The sequence below is a fragment of the Grampus griseus genome (genome assembly GCF_964374135.1).
Source record: "Grampus griseus genome assembly, chromosome: 2".
Classification (NCBI taxonomy): domain Eukaryota; kingdom Metazoa; phylum Chordata; class Mammalia; order Artiodactyla; family Delphinidae; genus Grampus; species Grampus griseus.
The window spans coordinates 48,810,636-48,828,986 of record NC_139018.1 but is presented as its reverse complement, the minus strand read 5'-3'; the positions used below and the strand labels follow the sequence as shown (position 1 = coordinate 48,828,986).

The 18,351-nt window shown below is 41.6% G+C and overlaps 1 protein-coding gene across 2 annotated transcripts in view; it reads left to right on the top strand.

The window, feature by feature from the left end:
* Positions 1 to 3,622: 3,622 nt before the first annotated feature.
* The window catches only part of FRMD6 (FERM domain containing 6), a 79,435-nt gene continuing 64,706 nt past the window's right edge, over positions 3,623 to 18,351 (top strand). For both annotated transcript variants that reach the window (XM_082648091.1, XM_082648090.1), the window contains exon 1: positions 3,623 to 3,725. The gene's annotated coding sequence lies outside the window, so the exon portion shown is untranslated. The remainder of the gene's footprint in view (positions 3,726 to 18,351) is intronic.

Sequence of the window (18,351 nt, the reverse complement as noted above, 5' to 3'; positions counted from 1 at the left end):
ATTCTGTGCTCTCTTCCTAAGATACCCTAACCCATGGTTCCCACATGTGTCTCCACTTAGAATAATCTGGGAATTTTGAAAACACTCCCAAGCCCAGGTCACATCCCAGGCCAATTAAATCACATGCCTGGTACACAGGCATCAGGAGTGCTTTTTAAAGTCCCCAGGTGGTTGCAATATGCTGCCAAGTTTGAGAACCGCCCCCTCAGCCAACTTGTTCCCAAACTGTCCTTCATCCTTCCCATCTCAGTTGACAGGGTATGTCTGAAGCCCTCCCTGAAGGTTCTAGGCCTTCCCATTACTCCTCCTGCATATCTCTACCACAGCAAGTAGTAAAAAGTATATTGTATCTGTTTATCTGCTCACCTGTTCCCTCAAACTACTCCAAGAGTCTATGTTTAGGTCTGAATCCCAGAGTCTCACCCTGTGCTTAGTGTAAGGGCGTACTCAATAAATAAATTCATGGAACGAATAACTTCTTCCTAATAAAAGTAAAGCAAAAACATACAGTTATGTTAATATTTATATGCTATGGAGAAAGTATTAGTTTAAGATGTGTTTTAGGATAATGTTTCACTTGATGGGCAATGTCTCATATTTAGGAAAACATCTCATCATACCAATGAAAATAAATCTATAACTCAACATCAAAAAGAATCATAAAATATAACTTTGATTACCTACAAAACTTCATTCTTTATTGTAATAAGCACAGAAAAATGTTTCCTGTGATAAGAAACATCTAAAACAACCCATCCTTTCTTAGTTCCATTTCCATCTTGAGTGGATTATGCGTTGTTTTCCAAAGCAATCCTTTCCGAATTTTATGATGTTTCAGGGGTTTATAAAACTGATTTTTAAGAGTTTTAAAGTACTTAGTTGGGACTTCCCTGGCGGTCCAGTGGTTAAGACTCCGTGCTTCCAACGCAGCGGGCAGGGGTTCAATCCCTAGTCCAGGAACTGAGATCCCACATGCCATGTGGCGCGGTCAAAATAAATAAATAAAGTACTTAGTTTACAAAGTGTATCATGTTAAGAGTCTATGTTTATCATGGTATTCATGCTGTTAACATGATCATTATGATTAAAAAACTTCATACAGTAAGTTTTGCTATAATCAAATTCTAGACAATAAACCCAAGCTTAAACGCATGTTTTAAAAAAGGGGTTTATATTTTTTATTTTTTTGCCTTATATATCCTGAGAGGTTTATTGATTTCTTTCTGTTTTCAATGTAATTGTAGCTTCTTTTTATTAGTAGGAGTGATAATATGATTTTTTTATTGTCGTAAAAGATATATAACATAAAATTTACCATTTTTCCAGGTTTGTTGAGATATAATTGACATATAACATTTTATTTGTTTCAGGTATACAGCATGAAGGTTTGATATACTTATAGATGGTGAAATGATTACCACAATATAAGTTAACATCTATCACCTCATATAGTTACAAATTCTGTGTGTGCATGCGTGTTAACTTTCAAGATCTACCCTCTAAGCAACTTTCAAATATACAATACGTTGTTTTAAACTTTAGTCACCATGCTGTATGTTACATCCCCGGTACTTATTTACCTTATAGCTGAAAGTCTGTACCTTTTGAACACCTTCATCCATTTTGACCACTCCCACTTACCCCTTCCTCTGGCAACTGACCAATCTGTCCTCTATATCTATGAGTTTGGGATTTTTTTAGAGTCCACATATAAGTGATATCATATTTAAAATATTTTGCTCCTTGGGTTACCTATTCATTTCATATTGCAGCAATGTTTTACAATCTAACAATATGTTATTCTTTATCTGCTAGATTTTTATGCATGAAGCCTGAAAAAAAATCAGATTTAGGAACTGTTTTCCAAGACAGTATTAAATTCCTCACTTGTCTCACATCAAATTAATTTAAGACCTTAACAACTACTGTTCAATATGCACTTATTCTGAATGCATATTAAAGACAAAAATGAGAGAAAAAGTATAATCCTCCACTTTTTAAATGCCAACATTGTAATCAACTACTAAACAAAAATTTAAATTTAGTCTGTTAATTAAATACACATAATTTAAAAGGCAGTCATTGGAACATGGTTCTTGTCCTCCTTCCCGTAACGGGAGTCATGACTTTAAATCATGAGTGCAATAGGCTTAGAAACTGTTCTGCTTTATCTGAAATGAGCTCCGAATGTATTTTCAATTGTGGAAAGACAAAAAGATTACCGTTCCTAATATTCAGGTCTAATGTCATGGTTCCCAAGATGTAAAAGCTGTGAATAAGACAACTATTCCAAGGAACCTTCAGCTGTGAACACAAAACGGAATTTCTTTTGCCATGCAAACAAGGCACACAGGCATACTTTCAACCAATAACAGCTAGCTTTATACATTTATGTTTGGATCAAAAGAGCAGGGCAATTTTAAAGCTGGCTTCTGTTAGCATCAGTCTGATCTGGGGTGGTGTCCTTTCTTAGGTCCTCTGCTTCCTTGTCTCCTTGTCACATCCAGACCCACCCCATTGCTCCTTTAGTGAGGGGCCCTGTGGGGCGTTACTGCCGCCGCTGGCCAGGGCTCACCGGATCAGCAGGCAACAGAACACCTAGGAGGGTATAAGCCCGGGGGGCTAGGGGTGGGAGGGTTGGAGCTCTGTGGGTCGCGGGCCTGGGGGCCAGGTGGAGGCTGGTTCTCTCTTCGTCTCCAGTCCCCAGAAGCTGGTCCAGTTGGCGCAGGCTGACTGGAGAAGCGTAACTCACCCTTCCCTAGAACCAACAACTAAAAGTGGCAAAGAAATCTCCATCTCCTGTCCTGAGTCTTAGTGCCATAAAAAATATCTTCCACTGGCCCTTCGCATCACGCGCTGACCCTCGGCTACCATCGAGAGCGGGCAAATATAATTTCTGAGAGGTCACTGGCACTAAAACCACAGCGGATAGAGAGGCCTTGTCTACCTGAAGACGTGGAGAGGCAGAGTTAGCGGGGGAGGCTTGGCTTCCTCGGCGGCGCCCCCTCCATCCAGCATAAAACCCGCGAAAGAGCGGCGTCCTGAGTAGTGGGTGGGCAGGTGGGTTCGAGACAGGAGGACGGGAGGGAGCAAGGAATCACAAAGCCTCCTCCGCTGGGGCCGCCTCCTCTCTCAGTGGCCTCCCCACAGTCGCTCCGAATTAATAAGACGAAGATCAGACCAAATTGCCGCCCCCGGCCAGCCCAGCTGGGCTCCGGAGGGAGCGATCCCGGGAGCGGGGGTCCGCGCGTCGGAAGGGGCCATTAGGCCAGAAGGGGGGTAGATGACAGTGTCCCCTCGCGCCTCCGTCTCCGTCACGCGGGGAAAGGCCTAGATCGCCGCGGTCCTAACACAGAATCCGTCTGCGGCTCGCCTCCCTCCCTAACCCCGGAAGCGTGGCGCCCTCGGCTTTCTCCCGCCCCTGACTCGCGGCACCCCTCCGCAGGACGCTTGGTTGGGCCCGGGGCGGGGCCTGCAGGCGCTCCACGTGCTGCTGCAAGCTCCGCTCCCGCGGCTCTGCCACCGCCCCCACCACCTCTGGGTCGACGGGGGTGGAGTTTCAGGGGGCGGGGCGGGAGGCGTGGGCGAGAGGCGGGGCGGACGCGGAGCGCTCGTCCGGCTGCCCAGGCCAAGGGGCTGAGAGCAGTGGGGCAGGCGTGGCGGCCGCAGGAAGGCACTGAGAGCTGACGGGAGTCCGACGCCTGGTGCTGCGAGCTTTCTCTGAGGTAAGACCAGGAACCCGGTTCCCCAGGACGCCCCCCGAGCCCGGCCACCGCGCCCCGGCCGCTCACTGTGCCCCTTGCCGGCCGGGTGGCGGTGGCTGGACGGGACTTCAGGAGGGCTTCTGGAAGTCGCGAGCCCCAGCCCAGGCGGTGTCCCCTTCTCTGCGTCTTTCTTCGCCTTCTCGTCGCTGCCTCGGCTCTGGGCGTCGGGCACCGGGCTGGAAGGTCGCTTTTCCGCGAGTCGGAGCTCGCCCACGCCGGGAAGGGAGGACGGGGCCCCGGGGCAGCTGAGCAGGGCGGCGGGGGAGGAGCGGAGCTCCGGGGCCGCGTCTGCGGCGAGGGCGGGAGGCCGGCCGGGGCTGCGGGCTGCGCCCCCGGGCACGGTGCGCGCGCTCGGCTTCCCGGTGGTCGCCGGCGCCCTGGGCTGGGGGCGCCTGCCCTTCGCGCCCTGTCTCTGTGACCCGGAGGCGGCGCCAGCCCCCGAGCCCCGAATTCCTGGGTGCCGCCTGTTGTGCGCGCGCCGGCCCGGGCAGCCCGACTGCGGGAGGGGACCTGAGGCGCGAGGTCTGCCTCATCGTCCCTTAGCCGGGGGAGCCGGAGACTGAGCTCGGGCTCGGCGACGCCGGAAGGGGGCCTTGGTGGGATGCGAGTGGGGGGCGCGGCCTGCAGAATTTGGGTTCCTGGAGGAGCTGTCGGAGCGCAGGCCCGGCCCGGGGCAGAGGAGACCCCCAGCTGCTGATCGGGGAGGGCCAGGACCTGTCAGAGATGGACAGCTGGGAGCCACCGGGTGAGGTCTACAGGGATTATAGCAGCACCTCCAGTCCCGGGACAGCATAACCTAATGGTGAGGGCGTTTTCTTGAAGGCAGGAAAAAATGGAAAGCTGTCAAAATAAAGCCCATTTTAAAGTTGAAAGGAAAGTTGGAGAATTTTCAGGCCGTGCAGTTGTGTAGCTAGTGTCCAAAGAAATATTAGCTCCTTGACACCCTTTTCGTTTGGATTTCTTAGCAAAAATATGTTTTGCCAGTATTTCCCTTAGGAGTTGTGCATTGCCCGCAGTGGGGAAGGAAAACTTAAGCAAGCGTTCTCGGGTTGCTTTTAACTTGCCTGTGCTCTCCAGCCTTTTTGAGTGTGCAGAAAAAGTATCTCGCTGGATTTCTCATGTAGGATTCCGGCTCTTCTTCTCTGGGGCCCGTCGATGTTTGTTTATTGGTTTTATAAGCATCTATTTAAATTTAGTCCTTGAACGAAATACTCCCCGTTGCCACAGGGTGTAGTTTAGGGATTAGAGAATACTGTTGGATAAAACTGCTAGTGGCTTCATTTTGCAAGAATGTAAGTCATTTCCTTTCTGTGATTTCAGGGAGTTGATATTTCACAGCATCACAACTTTGTGGGGAAAATTTTCCGTAATACATCTGTCATTAAAAAGGCTTTTGACTTTTGGATTTCTCTTCTTAGAACAGAGCGTAAATTTAGGCTCAGCAGTGTTAAAGTATCAGAAGTTTTTCAGAATCTACAGCATTCTGAAACTATTGTAGAAGGTAATTTTGACAAGCACCGAGACCTGCAAACTGCCTGCAGGATAGAGAGTGGGGGAGGGGAGAAGACCAGAAGAGAGAGGCAGGAAAACAGATGCCTGGGCTGTTGTCCTTTGTCGTATAAAACTTCTAGCACTTAATCATTTTTCCTTGGGTGTGGTTTTGAGAAATAAAAGTATTATGTTAAAAATGAAAATACTCCACAGTATGAGACAGCTGACATTTGAATGCTCTTTCAGTATGTTTGTAAACATATTGGATTTACATTTCATATTAAAATGGACTTCTGGGATTATTAGATGAGAAGGGTCCCCCAGGGGATATCTAGTATCAAGTTATCTGCAGGATATATTTTCCAGAAAGCAGACTGCCTGTAATATGAACTAATTCTCCCCCCCATCCCCCTTTGAATTGCTTGTAAGAGTGCCTGAGATCTGACACTGATGGACCACAGTAATCAGCAGTTCTTGCAGGGCCCCAAACATTTTAAGGGACAGGAAATCTTTCTCTGTTTCTACCCCCTCCTTTTTGGTGGGGCAACAGGGGTAAGCTACCAGCTTCAAACACATAATTGGAACTTGCAGATTTAAGATGCTCCTGGCTCTACAGGAAAACTGAATGGGCCAGGATGAAGACGGCTGCTTTTGAAAGGGAAATGTCAATGTGCTAGGTAATAATTTTTAGCTACAAGTTCTTTAGAAACTCATTCAGCTGGTCTAGTTGAATTGAGCGGGGGGTGGGGGGGGTGGGGGGGGTGGGGGGTGTGGGGGGGGACGGGTTGTAGAGCTTTTCTGATTTCTGAACTTTGTTTCCACTTTTAACTACACTTACAAAGCTTTTGGCTTTCAGAACTTATGACATAATAGACCATGTAGCCTTTTGCTGCAGATGCTTGAAATGAAAGTTTCAAACAGAATTGTTTTTGACTGAGCTGTCAAGTTCAGAGTTTAGTGTAAATGAGTCCTGTCTCACAACTAACTTTTTTGATAAAGGAATTCTTTGTAGTTTTCAACTTGAATGTTGCAGATTTTGATTTCTGAGTCTGTGGGGGTTTTTTTAAAAAAAACTAAAACCTGCAAACAATTATTTTAATACATGAAAGCCGGTACCAAGAAAAGATTAATTCAGTCCAGATGTAAAAATGTATGTGAATTTTAGATTTGGATGATCTCAACCAGTTTTCCCTTTTGTTGATGAGGCTGCCTGGATCCCAGATGGCATTCACAAATTATCCCTTAGGTGGTTTTCTGAGTTCAGAACTAAATTTCACCAGCCTTCTCTGAAGTCATTTTAATATTTTTTCAAGTTTTCTGAAGGATAGAAAGCTTTCTGCATTTATAGAGAGATGGATTTTTCATACTACTCATTAATACTAACCTTTTAAATGCCCTGGTTTGGTAGATGAAGCCTATGGGGAAACTGGAGGTATTCAGTGTTGTGTATTCTTCTTCTTCTTTTTTTTTAATTAAGAGGTACAAAACTCCAGTTATAAGAATTGTGTATCCTTATGGGCAAAGCATAGAAGATTTGGTTTTCGTTTATGCAATTCCAACTTTCTTCTTTTAAAGAAAAAAGTTTTAAATGTGTTTACAGTCTTCAGTAGAATCCTGTTGTAACAGTTTGTGGTCTCTGATATAGCAATTGTATGATGAGCCTCAACGATTCTTTCTCAACAAGAAACAGCAAACACAACTAATAAGAAGACTCCAGTATTTTTTTAGCTTGTACTCCCAACACCAGAGTTATAAAGGATGTGTGTTATATATTTAAAATTATAATTTTTTAGGAAGTCTTTGTATGATTATATAATTATACATTTTGGGTGTTTGAGTACATTGTGATTGTATATAAAACAATCCAGTGTAGGGGGGGGAAGGAAAGATTTAGTGAAGGAATTTATGAGTGGTGAAATTTTAGTTAAAATGTATCTTTCCTGAAACCCAAACAGGAAAAATGGTATTGTTGGTCTCTGTAGTTAAACTTTGATATAGGGAGTAGTTGCAAGGGCTATTTGAATTGCACATTCTTCTGAGGAAGAGGCTTTGGGGGCCTATAAAAATAAGTAGAAACAAGTTAAAGGGATAATTTGAGAGGAAGGAAGAAGTAGAATACTGGGCATTGAACTGCAAGGAGAATCTAAACTTAGAAGGATGAGTATTGAGAACAAGGCTGAAGTAGGGAAAGCTTTCTATTTAAAAGTAAATTAAAGAAGAAGATCTTTTTAGCTGAGAAAAAAAAGGATTAGAATTAAGGTGCCCTATAAGGTCTGTATACAACATGAAATAGTGCTGCGGAGTGATATTTATGCTGGAAACCTTGCCTGCATTTGTGTTGAATCACTAGTTTGGTGTTAAATATTGCATTCAGGGGCTGGATGCTTATTACCGTCCTCTGCTCCCCCTTGCCCCCTTATACCCCCACCCCACTTCCCATTTCATAGGCTGGAAACATTTTTTGTCTAAGTTCTAATGATACGAGAAATATTAAATTAGTCCTCCAGCATTTGGGAGAACTGCTGATGCTCACCCGCCATGCTGTGGGACCAGAGGGAATCTACAGCAGTATTGGCTGAAGTTATCATAAAGTTTTGAGTGAAAACATGCAATCTGTGTTTCCAGTTACCTTATATGATTTAGTGGTGTAATTACTTCTGATGCAACTTTGTGTATATCACTTTTCATATGTATCAAATGGAGCAGTCATGCAGTATACCGTATTGATCAAAGAGGGATCCTAGAACATTGGGGAGGGGAAAGAAATCACTGATCTGACAGCTGGTATAACGTAAGGAGGAAAGTGTGGTGCCGAAACATTCACAGATGAACCAGACACAGAGCAAAGGAGAAGGCAGTGTTTCCTGGAGCTTCCTTGGAGTTGTCTGTAGCACAGCGTTTTCTGGAATGCCTTTCCCCACCTATGTGGCCTTACCTAGCAGAGTTTAATCTATACAGCAAGAATCTAGGTAGAGATTTGGTCATTAACCAAGTCATTTCATTAATGTGGTAATTGGGATAATTCTGATCAAAAGTATCTATTTTGAGCCTCCATATTCCAATTAGATTATCCTGGGATATTTTCAGATGTTTTCTAACAACTGCCTTTGTACATATATGTTATAGAACTTTGAGCAGAAATGTTTTACTGGTATATGAAGATAGAGGGAAAAGCAATATGTTATACTACCTTATAGCCACAGTTTCATGTGAGGGAGGAAATCATTATAAAAATCAAGGAGATTCTGGATGAAGATTTTAGGAAATTAACGTCATTTCTCACTTAGCTTCTCAGGTGGTTCTTTGTCTGATTCACATTAAACGAAATGTAATTAATTTTCTCCCTACAGGTAGCAGTACTTATGCTGTCCAGTTTTAGTAGATGGCTTTTGTTTGGAGGGAGTGGGTGTCCCTGTGGCTTTATTTCTTTGAACTTGTTCCTGAATAATTACATACAACCAGAAAAATGCAGAGATCAGAAGTATACAGCACAAAGTGATCATATCTAGGCACTCAGCATCCAAATCAAGAAACAGAACCTTACCAGGCACACACACCCCCCCCCACCCCGCCCCAGCTCCAAGTTTCTTGCAGTCATAATCCCTGCCCCAAGGATGACCACTATTCTGACTTTTATTGCCGTAGGATAGTTTTAACCTGTTTGGGGGTTGCATTTATTTATTTATTTTTGGCTGTGTTGGGTCTTAGTTACTGCACACGGGCTTTCTCTAGTTGCGGTGAGCGGGGGCTATTCTTCATTGTGGTTCGTGGGCTTCTCATTGCAGTGGCTTCTCTTGTTGCAGAACACAGGCTCTAGGTGTGCGGGCTCAGTAGTTGTGGCACGTGGGCTTCAGTAGTTTTGGCTCGCGGGCTCTAGAGCGCAGGGTCAGTAGTTGTGGCACACGGGCTTAGTTGCTCCGCGGCATGTGGGATTTTCCCGGAACAGGGCTCAAACCCGTGTCCCCTGAATTGGCAGGTGGATTCTTAACCACGGCACCACCAGGGAAGCCCCTCTTGGGCTGCATTTGAATGCAATCAAGTATAAGTTCTTTTTCGTGTCTTTTTTAACTCAACGTGGTGTCATGTCCAAATTGATTCAGGTAGCAGTACTTGTTTTTTCTTTTATTTCCGTGAATAAATATACCTAGTTTATTCATTCTGTTGATAGACATTTGGGTAGTGTGGGGCTTGACCTTTTGATGGCTCAAGAAAAATCAAGCAGTTTGGAATTGAAAGAAGAGTAATCTTCAGGTTAAAAGAAAAAAATACATCAGAAACGTGAGAGAAAAAAATACAATATCACACAAAAATAAAGGCTGAACTCAGTCCACAGAATCCGTGTTTCAGGGACACATTTAGGAATATACCAACTGGATCTTGCCGGATTTCACTTGAGAATTGAGAAGAGGGAAAGGACCTTAGGTGACAGCTAGCCCCTTTTTTTTTTTTTGCGGTACGCGGGCCTCTCACTGTTGTGGCCTCTCCCGTTGCGGAGCACAGGCTCCGGACGCACAGGCTCAGCGGCCATGGCTCACGGGCCCAGCCGCTCCACGGCACGTAGGATCCTCCCAGACCGGGGCACGAACCCGTGTCCCCTGCATCGACAGGCGGACTCTCAACCACTGTGCCACCAGGGAAGCCCAGCCCCTTCATTTTTTAAAGGTGAGGGGACTAAAGATCCAAAAGACTGAGTGACTCAGAGTCTCACAGCTAATGACAGTGCCGAGAGTAGAAGCTGCTTCTGACTTCCAGTCTGGTCTAGACTAGTGCCATCTGAGGGCTGAAACCCAGCTCACTACTCTGTTGTCCAAGCAGTGAGTCCACTGGCCTGGAGCATGGGGTGCCCTTTCCTGATCCACACAAAGATATCCTATGGCTCGGTTCAGATAGAAGACCTGCCCAGAGAAAATGGAGCTGTGGCCCAGTGAGGCAGAATTATACTTCCTCAAGGCTGCTCTGCCTCTGCCCCCAGTACAGAGCCCTTGGAATTTCTGTTTAACCCCTTTCTCCTTCTCTCCTCTCTCCAGTGAGACTTTGGGTTATAAGCGCCAAGTAGGTGATATCTTGAGGTCCCTCCTGGCTCATTGTTTTATTCATCCATAAACAATCTAGGATTGACCCCAATTTCAAAGGACTGCTCTCTAAATATTTTCAGAATAGTTTATTCTTAAGAATAAGAATATATATAAATATATATTTTTTGCCTCTTCCTGACATTATGTCATCTCCTTTCTATACACTTTTCTCCTCCATTCTGCCCCCCCCACCCCCTTTAAGTTATCTTTTCTTAAATATCCCTGGAAACATCCAGTTTCTGGTCTCTGTCTACCAAAAACAACAGAGAAATTCTGATGCTGAAATCTGTGGCACTTATTGTAATAAGTGCTCCGCTCCCAGGAAGCACTTATTGTAATAAAACATAGGATTATGAGAAATCTGATAGGTAAAACAAAGTGCTTGTGAAGGAAGACTGTTGGTATAGATATTTTCTTTCATGTTTCCCTAAAGAGAAAAAGGACATTTTCGTGGTTCAAGAAAAGACTCAGAATTTCAACTTAGGCTCATTAGGAAGGTGAAAAAAAGGTAAAACAAACAAATAAAAAGAGCAAAACCTGAAGCTTCATAAATGGGTAGTAAATAACATATCCTGCTCAAATGAGATACAGCTTATAACAGCAAAAATTTAGCATGTATAATCTTAGCAAATAAGAGATAAGTAAGAGATACCTGGGGGAAGAGTGCTCACCATAGGGCCTGACAAATTGCTCACTGAAATTACTACAGAAAAGAGTAATAAGTTTTGAAGACAAAATGGAAGAAAGGCAGTAAAATATAAACGTTAAGAACAAGATTTTTGAGATTAGTTCTCTGGGGTCCAAATCTAGGCTCCACTGTTTTCTAGTGTGTAACCTGGGGGAAGTTACTTAACTCTCTGAACCTCTTTTTCCTCATCTGTAAAATGAAGATAATAATAGCAACTATCTCATAGGGTTGTTTTGATTAAGTGAAATAGCACATGTAAAGCAAGTGCCATGGTGTGACACGTAGTAAACAGTCAAGAAAAGTTGGCTTTTATTACTTAAGACAAAAAGAAATGATGTATACAAAGATTTCTAGCCCTTGGAAATCCCTAAGCTTTTGTTTACAAGTAGTTGTTCACAAGATTTTATTTTGTGTTTTGATCGCATTAAGTAGGCAACAAATTATAGTATTTCTAAGTTACAGATATTGGGCAATCTATACTGCTGCACTAAGAATAGCTGGCATGTCCCACTGATCACTAATTGAGTTATTTTTCCTAATTCTCCTATTTCCAGCAGTCTCATTCCCGCAGCTTCTGCCTGCTTGCTAATTATTTCTTTCCAGCTGCCAAAAAGTAAATTTACAGATTAAAAAAATTCTCTTTGTGATGAATAATATTGTACAAAGTACTTTTAAACTTAGAGTACCAGTGGCCCATGTCTTTTTCTCTTGTACTCTGCACATTTCATGTGAGTCCTTTTTAAGAAAGCCACTATTATTGGGATAAAGCAATTGTTTATTCCTCCCAACCCCACGCCCCACCATTGGCACAGTTTATAAAATGTGGGCCAGACCCCTTTACGATTTTCTGTTAGGCCCAAAACTTAAGATTTTTAAACCATTCATTCAAAGAAAATTAATAGTCTGAAAGTTTCAAAGGAGTTTTTAAGAAAAACAAACTTAAGCACATTAGAAAGACACATTTACATCTAAATAGCATAATTACAAATCCAGTCAAAATAGGCACAGGATGTTCCAGAATAATCATGGGTGTCATTCTGCTCTGTTCATTAAAAGGGGGGCCTACCCCAGATAACCCTGTGCCCTGGTAGGTGTTGTATAATATCTTAAACTTAATAAACTTAATACTTTAAAAATGTTCACCAGGTCCCTCAAAAAACAGGTTTTGCTTCTGTATGAAGTATCCAGGACTGTGTTGAATACTTACTGCAAGTCCTGCCAAAGGGTTTCTTGTCTTGGTGGGGGAACAAAATATATGTGTTTAGAGAGGTATTAGATATTTCCCAGTAAGTGCTAAGTGGACTCCTGGAGCAGAACCAATGATGCCCAAAGGTAGGATGGCCCTAGCTTCCCTGGGGCTGCTGGATTTGGGTTGGGTCAGGAGGTCAGGCTGGGATCTTTGTATTCCTCAAGTACAAAGGACCTTTTCTAGGAGCAACAGACATGTTCAGGATTTGGTAAAAGTCTCAAATATTAAAAGAAAATTATGAAATTGAAACTATTAAATGTTTAATTAAATTCATTCATTCATTCAACATAATACTTGCCTACTCTGTGCTAGACACTGTTCTAGGCCCCGTAGCTACGTCAGTGAACAAAATAAAGAAAATAATCCGGCCTTCATGGAGCTTATATCCTATTAGGAGACAAACACTAAACAGAACAAAGCTATAGTATTTTAGAAAGTAGTGTGTTTGGAAAAAGAAAAAGCAGAGCAAGGTAAGGGTCATTAGGAGCGCTGGAGGAGGGAAGCAGGGCCTTTGGCAATTTCAAATAATATGGTCAAGGTAGGACTCATTGAGAAGATGACATGAGGGAAGAAGTTGGCCATACAGAGACACCTGGGGGAAGAGTGTTCCAGCAGAGGGACCAGTGAAGGCCTTGGGCAGAAGTGTGCCTGGTCTGTCCCAGGACCAGTGAGAAGGCCACAAAGTGGCAGTAGATGAAGTTATAGAGGTTTGGGGAGCTTATCACGTAGTGTCTGCCTGGTGGACCATTTTAAGAACTTTGGCTTTTACTCTGAGTGAAATGGGGAGTCACTGGAGAGTTTTGAGCCTAAGAGTAAGGTGATTTGACTTGGATTTTAATAGAATCACTGGCGGCTGTGTTGAGATTGAAAAATGGAGTAGGGTAGTCCCGGGAAGCAGGGATACAAGTTAGCCGCTGTTGGCAATAATCCAGTTGAGAGATGCCAGTAGCAGTGGAGGAGGTGGTGAGAAATGACCGAGGTTTATTTTATAGGTCAAACCAATAAGATTTCCTGGTTTGAGGAGCATGAGAAATAGCAATCAGAGGAAGGATAACACCAAGGCTTTTTGCATAATTATGGAGTTGCCATGAACTGAGATGGGGATCTGATGGAGGAGCTGGTTTGGGAAAGATAACCAAGAGCCATTTTGGACATGTTATATTCAACTTCCAAGTGGAGAAGTTGAGCAGCTTGTTGGATTTAGGAATCTGGAGTTTAAGGAAGACGTCCAGGCTAGAGATAGAAATTTGGAAGTCGCCAGCAGGCTTTGGATGAAATCATACAGGGAATGTCTGTAGACAGGGAAAGCAGTCCATGGACCAAGCCTTGGGTCATATCCATATTTATAGTTTGTGGAAAAGAGAAGTCTCATAAGAATGTATCTTAAGCCAAAGGAATTATGCACATATTTCTGACATAGTGGACCTAATTGTTTCCATTCCCTAAGTAACAGTGTTATTATTAGTAGATACTAATTCTACTGACCCACACCATGGGAAGAAGGAACTATGAGTTACTTTTTCTGTGATGAGGGGCTTGGGCTGAGCCTGAGGCACTTCAGGCTCTAGAGAGTGAGTTGATAAGGAGGAACCAGTAGAGAAGACTGAGGAGCAGTCAGGGGACAGGAGGGAAATTAAAAGCATATACCTGAAATCCAGTAAGGAAAGCATCTCAGGGAGGAGAGAGTGATTCAGTGGTGTCGTGTCAAGTCAAGTAGCTTGAAGACTGAGAGTTGCTCATTAGATTTAACAACCTTGAGGTCACTGGTGACCTTGACAAGAGCTGTATTAGTGGCAAGGTGGGGACAAAAACCTGGCTGGAGTGGGCTCAAGAATGAAAAGCTTCCGAAAGATAATTCTTATTTTTAGTTCAGTTTCTTATACTATTCAATATTCTATGTGAGTACATTTTAATATGTCTGATAAAATGTGGGGTGGGACTTCAGAATGCTGGGGGCCATGAGGGTCTACAACAGGGATGGGGAGCCTTTGCATTTCCCACTAGTAGAGTGTATGGTAGGATTGTTTTGTTTTGTTTCTAGTGACGACATGTTCTTTAATTCAACCCATTAATCATTTCATATGAAAAGGATAAAACAGAGCCCCAGTGAGACATGTGTTTTGAGTTGGCTTCTTTTTCAGCAACACTGATAGGTTTGAGCTGACCAGTCTATATACATCATGGTACTCCACCAGCCTGAAAACCTTCATTCATGGAGTGGATGGCTCAGGTTAGGGGTTCCCAGGGGCCAGAGCAAACTGAGTAATAGAAGCTTTGCTTGTTTAATATTTCTTTTATGCTTTGATGACTTTCATTGTGAATATTATTTCAAGGCATGTGATTAAGCAATTTTCATAGTTCTGTATTTTATATCATAATTATGCACTAAGAATTTTCTGGTCTGGGAATTACCTTTGAATTATAATTACAACTTTCTGTAATACTATCATCAGAAAGAATCAACAGGTCTCTGATACTAGTTATCTTTTCTTTCTCTAAGCTTATTAAAATGCTAAAACATAGGCCTTTAATGCTTAAATATTGCTTTTGGGTAGTTAAAAGCTTATAGTGATAGGTAGAATTAAAACATTGTTACATATATTTGAGTGCTGCTTGGTAATGAAAGTACTGTATAGTAATAGTCTTTAGAAAGTTGCTGATTATGGGAAAATGCTGGAAAGGGTAAGGACTTTTCATTTGTAGTGGATTATGGCACATGTTTTTTGAGAAGTGGAGATCCAGTGATTATATGTGTGTTTCTAGTGGGTTGTGGTATACACATATAATGTCAGCATTCTCTGAGGTACTGTTCTGTCAACACTGTTTTATTAGTATCAGTTTGAATGTTGTTCCAGCTGAAACTTATAAGTCACTCTACAGTTAATTAAACGAATGAAATTGGCCTGTAACAGTGAAATGCTTAACACAAGGCCAATGTGAAATAATTTGGCAGTGCTGAGTGTTTTACATGGTTAAATACTGGAGCGTGCAGAGGTATAAAACTAAGCAAATTATGAAATAAATGCTAAGTCTCTTAAGTCATTGACTACAGGATGAACTCCAGATCTCTTAGCGTGGAGTTCGACGTGCCAAACCAGAGTTGCAAGCCTGTGGCGCACCAGCAAGATTGGCTACAGACATATTTTGGTTTTAACACAGTGTTGAAAACATCTATTTTCCAGCATTTAAAAATTGAGAAACTTTAAATTAAAAAAAAGTGAATTTTACACATTTTCTTAAAAAACTAGAAGGCATGGCAATGATCTGTTGGGGCAACATAGCAGCTTCCCTTTTTATACGGGTGTGTGCTCAGCAATCCCCCGTTGTCCCCAACAGAGATCCTCTTGCTTCCAACATTGAGACCAAGTGTCTGTTGACATTTTTCATCCTGCAGGCTTCACTCCGATGTTAACTGTCCCTGTAGGCATGTGAGTTTGCTGTCCTCCTGTTGTAAATACTTATTTTCCAGTGTCATCTCGAAGCTCCTTAAGTCTAGCCAAATTGTTCTGCCCTTTGTCCCGTCAAACACATACACAGTTAGTCTGGGTCATGCTTCCTCTACCCCTTCCACTGAACTGAGCTGTTTATTGCCTATACCACTTGATGGAAACAGAGCACATGCTACATTGTATAAGTCATCCTTTTATATATATTTTCTAGCTTCTCAACTGTATTAGAATTTTCTTGAGGGCAACAACTATATCTTAGAATTTACTAGTGCCTATCAAATTTATTTTAGATTTAATAGATTAACTATTGTTTAGATTTAGCTTCCAGTGTATGGTAATATATGATTATTATGATGCTGTAAAAAGATTAGAAAGTATCAAAATCTTGTATAAAGTCTGCTTCCTCAAATAGGACTTTAATTTACTATGTCCATTCCTTTGTAGCTTTGTAATCACATTTATGTAATCTAATTGAGTATTAATTCACTAAACACCTCATTTATTGCCAATTCTCTGATTCTGTTAGGTAGATGAATGAAGTTTCCAAATTACATTACATTATATTACAACATACCATTTTATTTATTTCAGATATGCTTCTTTCTAATGGCTATTATTGTTTTACATGGCTTATTTTCTCATTCATTTGACAAATAGTGTGTACACTATACGGAAAGCCCTGGAGATGTGTGAACTTGACAAGCATGATGGTACCTGCTCTTCAGAAACTTTTAGCTGGAAAGGCAGATATTAAATAATTGAGTATATAATTGTTCAATTTTGATAAGTATTAAGAAGTAGGGCGTGTTCTGAGACCTTATAACAGAGCACTCTGGTCTGGGGGCAGGGGCTGCAGTATGGCGTACAACACGACTGAATTCTAAACTCCTTGACTTTCTCATAATTCCATAGCAGTTTGTAAAATATTCTGAAGGTAAAAATTTAACCTTAGAAACAAATAAATTAAGGGGTAATTTATGTAACAAAATAAGAGCTTAAAAAAAAAAACTTTTCCAAAGAATTTACCATTGGCTGTAGACATTGCATTAATGATAAAAATTATAATTTATAGCCCTATAGTCTTTGTTTAATACTTGAGTTGAACTCTGTTTAAGTAAACAAAAGGAAAAAGGGAAATTGAGCTAGAAATTTCTGATCTGGCTAACTTGCAAAACAACTTTTGTTTTATGAAAGTAATTATTTCAAAGGCATTTGTAGTAAGAACTTTTCTTATGACTTTCAAAAATAGGATATAAAAAGTAAACTGATTTATTCCTTCAAGAGTAACCAGGGTATTGTACCTTAATTTTATACTTCTAAGCCCATGACTGAGAAAAATTAATAGTTTATCAGTCTGATCTTGGAGTGAGGTAATGTGGTGTCGTGGAAAACCTCAGCAGTAAAGTTAGTGACAAGTGTGAGCCAAAAAATAGAGTGGAATTTTGTGTGGTTGCATATATTTTATCACAACAGTCAGACATGCTTTAAGTGTTTTTTCCTAAGGAAAATAGAATTTTATACTTAACCCATCTAAATATAGTGGTAAAGTTAATTTTTTGCATGGTTTATTGTCACACTGAAACAAAGGTCAGCCGCAGTGGTGCCACTTCTGAAATCTTTGTTAAGAAACTCATGTCACTTGCTAATTATAAAAGGAGATTCAGAAAAATCGCCATACTTAAGGAAGGTTTAGTGCAAATAAACAAGATTTTTAAATGTGATCTTAAGGAAATGCAAGGAAATCAGATCAGGGCATAGTTTTTTAAGAAATGTCAAGTGTCATGTACAATTTAAAATAAATTCCAAATAAATCTGTTTAAAATCTTTTTAACTTCAAATATTCATTAATTGAGCCCACATTCATTTTAAATCTGTAGAAAGGATGTTGAACTGATAATTCGTCATTTACTAAATTATTTGCCGTTACTGGTGCCTGGAGAAATGTAAAGATAAATTTTTGTAAATGTCAGTTGTCGAATAAAACCTAGCAGGAAAAGCTAATGGAAGTTATTTTATTCATAACATAGAACGAAACTTCCTTTATTTATTTTTTATTTTATTTATTTATTTTTGGTTGTGCTAGGTCTTAATTGCGGCTTGCGGGTTCCTTAGCTGTGGTATGCGAACTCTTAGTTGTGGCATGCATGTGGGATCGAGTTCCCTGATCAGGGATTGAACCTGCGTCCCTTGCATTGGAAGGCAGATTCTTAACCACTGTACCACCAGGGAAGTCCCAGAACAAAACTTCCTTTAATAATTGACTTATGGATTCTTGAACTAGACTCATGTTTCTGACCAATACGTTTTCAGGAAATTTGTAATCAGTATATTATAGATAGAGGAGTTAAATTAATGCATTTTAATGTATAATCTGTTTTCTACTGAGAAGACTTTGAAATATATGCTCAATTGGCAAGGGGATGGGAAAGGATATAAAATTTTATTTGGGGGCTTGGGTAGGCTGGTTAGTGGTCATCTGAATTCCATTTTCTAGTGCTTTGAATCCTGACCAGACATGTTGTAGTGGGACTCCTGTTTGTGTATCTTTTTCTGGTATGATGTTATTTTCTGCATTACTAAGGTTAGTCACATCTTCCATGTAGGCAGTAAGCTGTTTGAGGACAGACAAGATGCT